This window comes from Typopeltis vanoorti, chromosome 1 (genome assembly GCF_054136105.1).
Source record: "Typopeltis vanoorti isolate ZY-2024b chromosome 1, IOZ_Tvanoo_1.0, whole genome shotgun sequence".
Classification (NCBI taxonomy): domain Eukaryota; kingdom Metazoa; phylum Arthropoda; class Arachnida; order Uropygi; family Thelyphonidae; genus Typopeltis; species Typopeltis vanoorti.
The window spans coordinates 151,802,078-151,811,315 of record NC_143549.1 but is presented as its reverse complement, the minus strand read 5'-3'; the positions used below and the strand labels follow the sequence as shown (position 1 = coordinate 151,811,315).

The following is a 9,238-nucleotide window of genomic DNA, read 5'->3' as shown; positions in this document are numbered from 1 at the left end:
TACATACATTTAAACAGTCTCTCTGCAATAACAGTTATTATAATCATTTAGAGTGGAGACAGATAACTTTGATCCAGATACAATCACTGGAATGCATTTCTCATGCTACTGAATGATCAAATCAGTTGACTGAAACAAAACAAAAAAGGGGTCCCTCATCATATATTGTGCCTCTGAAGGACTGTCGGAATGAGATACTGTTTTTTAATGGTTAATATCTAGTCTCTGACACCATGGGGAATTTGAAACTAAAAGTAAGATTTTTTTATTTACATTAGGTTTTACCTGCTGAAAAAAAAAGACAAACCTACCGGCTAATTTACGCAATGACTAGGCATATTTGCCTCATAGCTTTAGCTGGCGTTATTAAACGTAACATTGGTCTTGCTTACAATGAGTAGTTTACAGATTGCTGCACCCACTGAATTCTATATAGCTCTGCATGCTGTGTACTATAGTTACCGGGTGGGTGTTTCAGTGGATCAAGAAATAGCTTCTTGGTTCATATCCCACTGCAAACACAGATGTTTGTGAATGTTTTTATGTAGATCATGAAAGTCGTCACCTATCGGAGACCACCACAAAAATAATGTTTTGTTTTATATACATAAATTGTCTTCAACATTACATAATTGGCGGCATATTATCATGAATGATTTATGTTCAAGATATCATCAGGATAAAGGCACATGTTTTCTTCTTTCTCTTGTGCCTTATCCCATCTATTTGGGGTCGGCCTTTTATACGATGCGACTTTCCGCACGCGCGATCCTAACCGACTTCTCACCAGAGTCTGACGTTGGAGGCAAACCGGCCCCGTGAACAATGAGTGTGTTCACGGGGCCGGTTTGCCTGTCCTAAGGGACGAAAAATCCGAGTTTCAGGGAAAAAGAACTTCCACCTCCATATGATACTGGCTAACTTACCTTTAGCCGAAAGAGACCAGGTAAAGGTTCCTCACGTCATGGATGGAAATCGAACTCAAGCCTTTCAGACGAAATGGCTTCGCCTATACGGACTGAGCTACAAAGGTTCGATGATGGCCTATCCTATGTATTATTCATATAATATCTTGAACGTATTTAGTTACATACTGTTTTCCTTAATTTATGGAATTAATTTACGATTGTTTCATGGTATACATAACATACTATACATAATTCATTTATATAATTACGTCATCATTTATATCATATCCTTCTCATTAATATAATAAATTAGATTGTGACCTGAATTTACTGGCCTGGTTTCCCGGGTGGTTAGTGTATCTATTCTCTCGCCAATTGGTTCAGGTTCGAATCATGTTTTGGATAGGGATTATTATTATTATTATTATTATTATTATTTGACACCTCCAAGGATTCCACGGACTCATCGAGGTAGGGCACTTGCTCTACAGCTCTGTCTCCACCACTCAATCCTCCAACTGACCACAACTACACCAACACCATCTACCGCCGACTACCACCACTAATGTTTTGTTTTTATATATACACAAACAATCCCAATATACACAAATATTTCCATAAACAATCACAAATATCCCAGCCCACGGCGGGATTCGAACCCGCAGCCCCGCAGCCTTTTGGGTGGAGAGCAGATATGCTAACCACTCTGCCAGCCAGGCGGGCAAAAAACATTTTTCAGGCACCGGCAATCAAACCCGGGCCTCCTGGGTGAGAGCCAGGTATCCTAACCACTAGATCATGCCCGATGTTTGGGATGGTTTTTAGGTGGGAGGTGATTTTCATAGCTCAATGTGAGAACTTCGTCCATCTTATTGAAGACCTGAAGTGACTTAAAAAAATCCATGTTTGTTAGAGCAGGATTTGTGGAACAAGTAAAAAAATAAATATTAAAATAACTGTAAAAAAATAGAAACAAATTCATTGCCCACTCACAGTACGAAGGCACTATCAGTTTTAAAAATACCTTTCGTAGATGAGAACCACATAAAAATATGAGAAATGTCTACTTTTGAAATTGCTTCTATACCGAGACGAGTTTTATAACACTGACATGATTTCGTTATTTTTCAAAATTTTTCTCTATATTTTTCTTACTTCGTTTTTACTGATCCGAAAGCGTGTTACAGCGGATATAAGGACCCCGCAAGTTGATCAGTGTCTCCTGCCAGGCGATAGTTTTTCTTTAGAATTACAGTTCAGATTACAGACGTAAGACGTGAGAAGAATTTCTTGAGAAAGAAATAGTTAGACAGGTGCTTCGGACAAGGTGCGAGTGGTCGGGAATTTAACAATAACCTAGCCCTAGAGTGGTGATAAAGTGCACGTCGTTAGTGTCCGTAGTACCATACCTGGAGCGCCAAACGAGATCCGGCAGCATGTTTGTTCAATTCACGAGCGCCGACAACCCGAGACGGAAGGTATTGAATGGCGAGTTACTTGTGCAGTATAGAATCTGATTTTTGAAACTAGACCTATGCAGCCAAATAGTTATGTGCAAGAAACTCTGAAACTCCTTAAAACTGTTCCCTCTTGATACACGTACATAAAACTGAACACTATTTCTTAGAAGCCTCGGATTTTTCTGCATTCGTTTAGAATACGAAATCTTAAAGGATGTGGTCCAAGAAAAAGACTTATCTTTCAATACTGGATATTGATTTGTTTAAGGAAAGAAATCTGTTAACACAACAAATATAGAGCATAAAGTGAATAATGTGAAATTGCATTTTGTGTATGAATGAGGAAATAAATACAGTATACTGTCATTTTCAATATGAACCTCACCATATTAATCATAATTTCTGTGTTATAAAGTTAAATAAAGATTATATTGAAGGGATTAAATATCAGTTAATAGTGTATTGGACTAATTTTCCTCCTTAGATATTTTTGAATTTCAAATTAAAATTTACTAAATATCAAGAACAAGGACGATTGCTTTCATTTCTTGATACATTAACAGGAAATGAAAGCTTTCAGTATTTTCATTTCCGGCCTGTTTGACTCCATGAATTAGAATGAACGTATCGGCTCTCCAAACAGCAGGCATTAGCAGGCATCTTAAATACAGTCATGGTGATGGATATCTGCGAATGTTTGAATGTCTTTAGGTCATAAATAGATTTCACTGCCCGATGTGAGGAGGTCCACTTATTAATAACCTGAAACAACTTGAAAGAAATTCGGTAGTTGGTTTCTAGATGGCAGTTACCGCAATATCTAATGTTTATTCCGTTCATGGTAAAATCGAAATGTACACTGGGCTAATAACGCAGAGTGGGTAGGTAAGATTTGTATTTAAATTAAAATAGTATTTTATAAATGCATTCGATATGCACAAGCCTTGTTTACTTTTCATAAGTTGTTTTGATATTGCACCAATCCAGACATGCGACCCTTTGAGAGTCTGAATTTTTTATTTTCATTCCAGCTTAATATTAGTAGTTTTGAAGCTGCAAATTGACCTGATAGAAATTTGTAATGAAGAAAGTAACTGATTCATGCCTACCACCAACAAAACGTAGTGCAAAATAGTAGCTGAACTAGGTGTTATATTCTTCCAGAAAGCGAGAGAGAAGGAAAGATCTTTTTTTCAGGGATATGATAAATACCGAAAATATAATAAACATTAAGCTGCATGCAGTAACATGTATCTGTCCAAAATACGTTAAATAAAGCAAAAAACATTAGATATGGTTCAGGGCGTATCGTGGTCTTCATATTCTTTAAGAGATGTCATATTCTAATATGCTCGTAGATATTTAATAATCAAATTACGCTAGAGGCAATCCACAAGTAAAAAAACAAAGACTAATGACTTAGAAGAGTACTAGTCATTAAGTAAATCTCTCAAAACTATAGACCGATTAGAGATTTCTTGCACTGATTATATCTTCTTTGGGCAACACTTCCATTTCAGTTTTCTAGCGATATAAAAACCATCACCGATTATTCAAAAGTAAATTCAGAACAAACGTCTTGCTTTTATTCGAGCCTGGACTTAAATCTTACTAAAATTGAAATGGAAAACTTCTCTTCAATACGCTCTTAGCTTTGTAACCGTTTCATATCGCTGTTCTCTCTCTCTCTCTCTCTCTTTCTCTCTATGTATCTATCTAACTGCTAACTACCAATCGCTTTTTGCTATCGAATCTATTCATTACTGATTCATTACAGCTTTTACTATTATTTATTCTCTTCTAATTCTTCATTTACACTCTAATTTTATTTATTACTTCCCGTTTTAATAGTTTCTTTGCTCGACGTTTACGTTTTCTTCTGGTTCTTTAATTAATGCCATCGTTTTTTTTAAAATTGTTTCTTCACTCTTGATCATTTCTCAATAAATTCTTTCTCTTCTGTTTTTTCTATTTATTTTGTCTCTCATACGATTGCTGAACTCAATTTCCTGGTCTTGTAGTGTTTCAGTTTGCATAGTATTAAGTTGCAGATAAGATAATCCTATCTGGAACATAATACAACTGCCCTACATTAGGCTGTGCAATCTGTTGATTGAGACACTGTATAGAATTTTCTTCTTGCTTTACAGGATGCTTCTCTATTACGTTCATTCTCTGTATCATGGTTTTGTGCAGATTTTATTTGTAGTGCCACTGTTCTCTATTAAACAGTCTTCAAAGTGTTTCGATTAAAAGGATGAAACTACTTACAAAAATCCTAATTCAAGCGAAGGCATCTTTTCCATCACATTTTTGAAAAATATCTACGTAACAAAACTTTTTATATACACTGATACACAGTTTTTGCACATTTAAGAGAAACTAAATGACTGTACGACTTACTCGTAATTAGAGGCATGTTAGCTAGGTTGGTATATGCGTTTAGTTGCTTAGTGAAACTATTCTTCATATTGGAGATTTGGAGTGATTGTTGCCATGCCAGATTTCCAGAATAGAGTTTCTACTTTTTGTCCTGTTACTGTTACAACGACTGCAATCCTTCTAGGAAATTCCAAACACAAAGAAGTAACGCATTCGGTATTAAAAGTAACGTGGTTCTAAATGCTGACCACTAGTAATATATGGAAGGAACCTGATGCTAATATGTTAGTGGGTTTCCAGACGACCTAATAAATACAGTTCCTTCTATTACTGAACTGATGAGAGTGAGAGTTATTGGTAAGCAGAGGGAGCACTGTCGAGAAAACGCAATGGAGATTGAGTGGGAAACATATACACACATTTTAACGCTTACGCTGTAGGTTCCTACTCTTTAAATAATTTTCATCACCAACCAGGAAACGCAACATAAATTATAATTACAGTATCGCCGAGGTAAACGAAATCTAACAACACAACACATATCAAAACATGAAAAAATAAATAAAATCATACAAACAAAAAGCTTCAAAACCATAAAACAAGCACTCCCTTATTTAATTCTCTAACATTTGCTACCTGAAGACAAATATAAAATGAAGTGGGTATCCACTTAAAGACATCTATAATTTCTAAATTATAGAAACCCGATATACATTTTCTAAATTAACCCTAAGTGGCAGTTATGACAACTACCGTAATATTAAACTATCAGAAATGCAGACGATGAATTCTTCGGTCACAAGAATTGCACTTCAGTATCTGATATTCTATACAAGAAAATCGAAACCTTTCGATTAACTTTCTCTCTTGTTTTTATCTTCTGTGACTTAAACATTTTCCCTGGCTTACTTCCCTTTCTCTTTATTCAGTGGCTTGTATTTGCAGTATATATTCATTAATTACTCATTCTGGCATTTTCTTTATGATTATGTCCTACGCATAAGTATCAGATAGCAGAACGGTAACGTCGTTTTTCTTGTTTCAAGTCCACAACTAAAATTGACTCTCTTTTCCAGTTCCACTGGCTGAGTCAGAAGAACAGCTGAGTATTTGTTGACAATAGTTGTTTAACGGAGAATATTCAACTACTAGTCAGAATACCAGATAATCCTCACCATGTACTCACCACCACTTGATATTTACTCGCACTAACCAGCTCTTTCTTCAAATACTGTAAATGTCAGTTTTCATTTTGGCAAGTGAGACGTAAAACGTCGTCCAAGTTATCTTTTATTTTTACAGAACCTTCTTCTGAAGTAACTCTCAGTCTCTTGTCTTTGTAGCCAAATGGAATGAGTCTCCTGATTTTTTTTTTTTTTTGGTTTTCTTTCCCATCGTCGGATTAATGTTTTCGCTCTCCTGATGCCTACATCAATCTAATCTGATGTAAATGAAATAATTCTTGAAAGCCGCCTCCTCCCACTCGAATGAATATCTGGAATTATTTCTCAGAGACTTTCGCGGAATCATGATAATAATCCAAAATTTGAAACCTGCGCAATAAAAAACAAAAATTTTCCAAACTAAAGCAACTCACCTTAATAGTTACTAGCATGGAAGAAACTGTCGGCTTAAACTATGACTTTGTAATCTTCCTCATTCCCTCTCTCTCTCTCTCTCTGCATTTTAGACCTACTCATTCTTGTGTGTTCCAGAGACTGTGAACTACAATGGTGCTAATATAATATGCATTTCTAAACTAAGATGCAGTAAACCTCGAAAAACAAACAAAAAGAAAAGTGTAATCAGTAGGAACTACTGCCACCACCTATAGTAAGGATCTAGAGTTTTGTCAATAAATACGTTTCTCATGAATACCTTACACGGATACGTGGCACATTTCAGTCTTGGATAAGATGAAAAACAGTTGCTATTCTGATATGATCTTTAAGTTACCATCAGAGCTCGCTCAGGCAAAATTGTACAATACTATACAAGAAATCCTAAAACAGTACATGACGATAGTAGTTGTTAAAGTGTTTTCAAATAAAAATCTTCTGTGGGTAGCCAGTTAGAAATACATGGAAAATATGTATATATAAGAAAATTATGACGACTGTTGGGTGTAAATAAGGGATGTATACTATTGCTATGTTCATTTCTGAATACTAAGTTTTAAATCTTTTAGAAGAAGATAATTCAATATTCATAAAACTTTATCCGTAATTTATGTAAGTTTCTTTTTTTAACTTTTTAGCATCTCTCACTCCCTGTCACTTATATATATTCCTTAAGCTTCAACCTCACCCCCTCCGATTATCGAAATGCTTTTCCATATGAATCGCACGCACGAAAAATTGTAAACCTAGTACTGTAACCCAACTAACGTTGGGTTAGAAAATTGTACTAAAAGTTGATGAAGAAACCAAAAGTGGGACTTTTGGTTTGTCAAAGTTGTCAAATCACTTTAGACCTTCAGTAAGTTTCACAGCTGGACAAAATCACCTATCAAAATTTTTCAGTCATCTACATGAAACCATCATAAAATTGAGATAGAGATAAATCTTTATTGTCCAGTTATCTTCTAGTTATTATATACCTGAACTCTTAAAAGTGTGAAACAGTGTCGTAAGAAGAAAAGTAAACCGAGTTGTGTTGTTGCTGCATAGGCGATAGCTGAGTTGTGCTTATACTGGGAAAGGTTGGAGGGATAGATCAGTCTATGAAAAGAAATCTGATAGTGTTTGGATATCTTAGTATTATAAAAAGTTATGGAACGTGATGTAAGGGTTTTCTTGAGAGCCATAGAGAAAGAAAAATTTCTGAGTTAATACCATACATCTCAGTATGGTATTAATGACTGTTGAGTTAAGATGATCCAATTTGTCAACAATTTGCCGAACAGATAGGCCTGCAAAATGGGATCCTATCACATTTCCTCTTTCAAACTCCGTCAATTCCCTTCTCGCAGGTATTTAACCTCGACACAGTTGCACTGACTTGGAGCATCATATTCCTCCAGTTTACACCGGCTACAAACACGTGACTCGTTACATGGCACAATGCATTTTACCCATGTGGGTGTGTGGTGACTTCTTTCCAAGCGGTGTATATACAGGAGGAGAAAATTAACTGAAATACAGAAAAAAAGGGGTACTTCTGAGATATTTGTTCATATTTTAATGAAGTTTACACTAAAGGATTTACCACTCGATAAAACACATCAGTTTATTTTCGAAAGTTGTTTTTTTTATATAATCCTGCGGTTTTATCTTGATAAAACAGAAGTAATTTAACACTTATTATCAAATCAAATTTCAGTGCTTTGAATTTCGACATTCTCTTCCCATCATAGGTATTAACATATTATAGTTGTAGTTTCGTCACTGTCTGAAACCTTAGATTTCTTTACCATTATGTGATGTCACTTTTCTGCTGGTCAATTAATAACATAATACATATCTCAAATTTCCATCAATCAAGAAGACGCCCGATACCTGCAGGAAGGGAGTGGATTGCACCCAAAGAAAAAAAAAAGAGAAAAAATTCTTAGAATTCTCGGCTGGCTTTGGAAAACCAGTTAAATTAACTCACAAGTTAGTAACAAGCTCTGCATTACCATTCGCGTTAAATGCCTCTATAATTAACCTATTTTCTTTATGAATGTCTGTGGCTGGTAGAAATTTTTATTTACATGACAAAGTCACAGAAATAATTACTGATAACTCTCACTCATTGTGAATGAGAATTCAATAGGAATGAAATTCTGAGACACAAAAAAACCTCATTCGTTTTCTCACAGAATTCTTTTCAAATACAACTTCCCTAAAAATCAATCATCAAAAGATAAAATCCAATGTCAGATTCACTCTTTCTTCCAACCTTCAGTATCTGAATTCTATTAAAGTCATATAAGTGGATAATGATTGCTATATGCTATATTACAAACGAAATAACTGAACAGCTGCATAAAGGAATATAGCCAAGGAAGACATGAAACTTGCTTCTTTAACTATGGATGATTTGCGGTCTCAGAAGGACGAATAATCTTCCTGGAACCTTACATTTCTGTTTTGACTCATGCAAAATAGGTGAACTAGTCTGAAGATATGTTCAGTGTTGAGACATAATCCGCTGATGATTTCTTCCAATTCTATAATTTCAACCTCACCACGACTGAGAATCAATTTGTATATGAATATTTACGTGAATTGTTTAACTGTTGTTTTAACTTGCCATTCCATTATAATCAAAGTTAGCTGATAGTTATATACTTTATTTATTGTTGTCATTAGTTTACGGTACTGCAATGAAATCCTAATATGGGAAAATTATTCATCCATAATTGTCAGAAAACGAAATTTGTAGTAGAACTAAGAATGACTGTCACATTCAATATCTCCATTTACTTTAATTGCAGTTCATCAGGCGGAAAATTTTCATCACGCTAAATTTAAGTTACTGCCATTCAACCATCGGAGATATTTG

At 35.1% G+C, this 9,238-nt stretch overlaps 1 non-coding gene across 1 annotated transcript; it reads right to left on the bottom strand.

Moving 5' to 3' along the window:
• Positions 1 to 1,642: 1,642 nt before the first annotated feature.
• TRNAE-CUC (transfer RNA glutamic acid (anticodon CUC)) lies at positions 1,643 to 1,714 on the bottom strand. The gene has a single exon. It is a non-coding gene; the product is annotated as a tRNA-Glu (tRNA).
• Between the last annotated feature and the right edge of the window lie 7,524 nt (positions 1,715 to 9,238).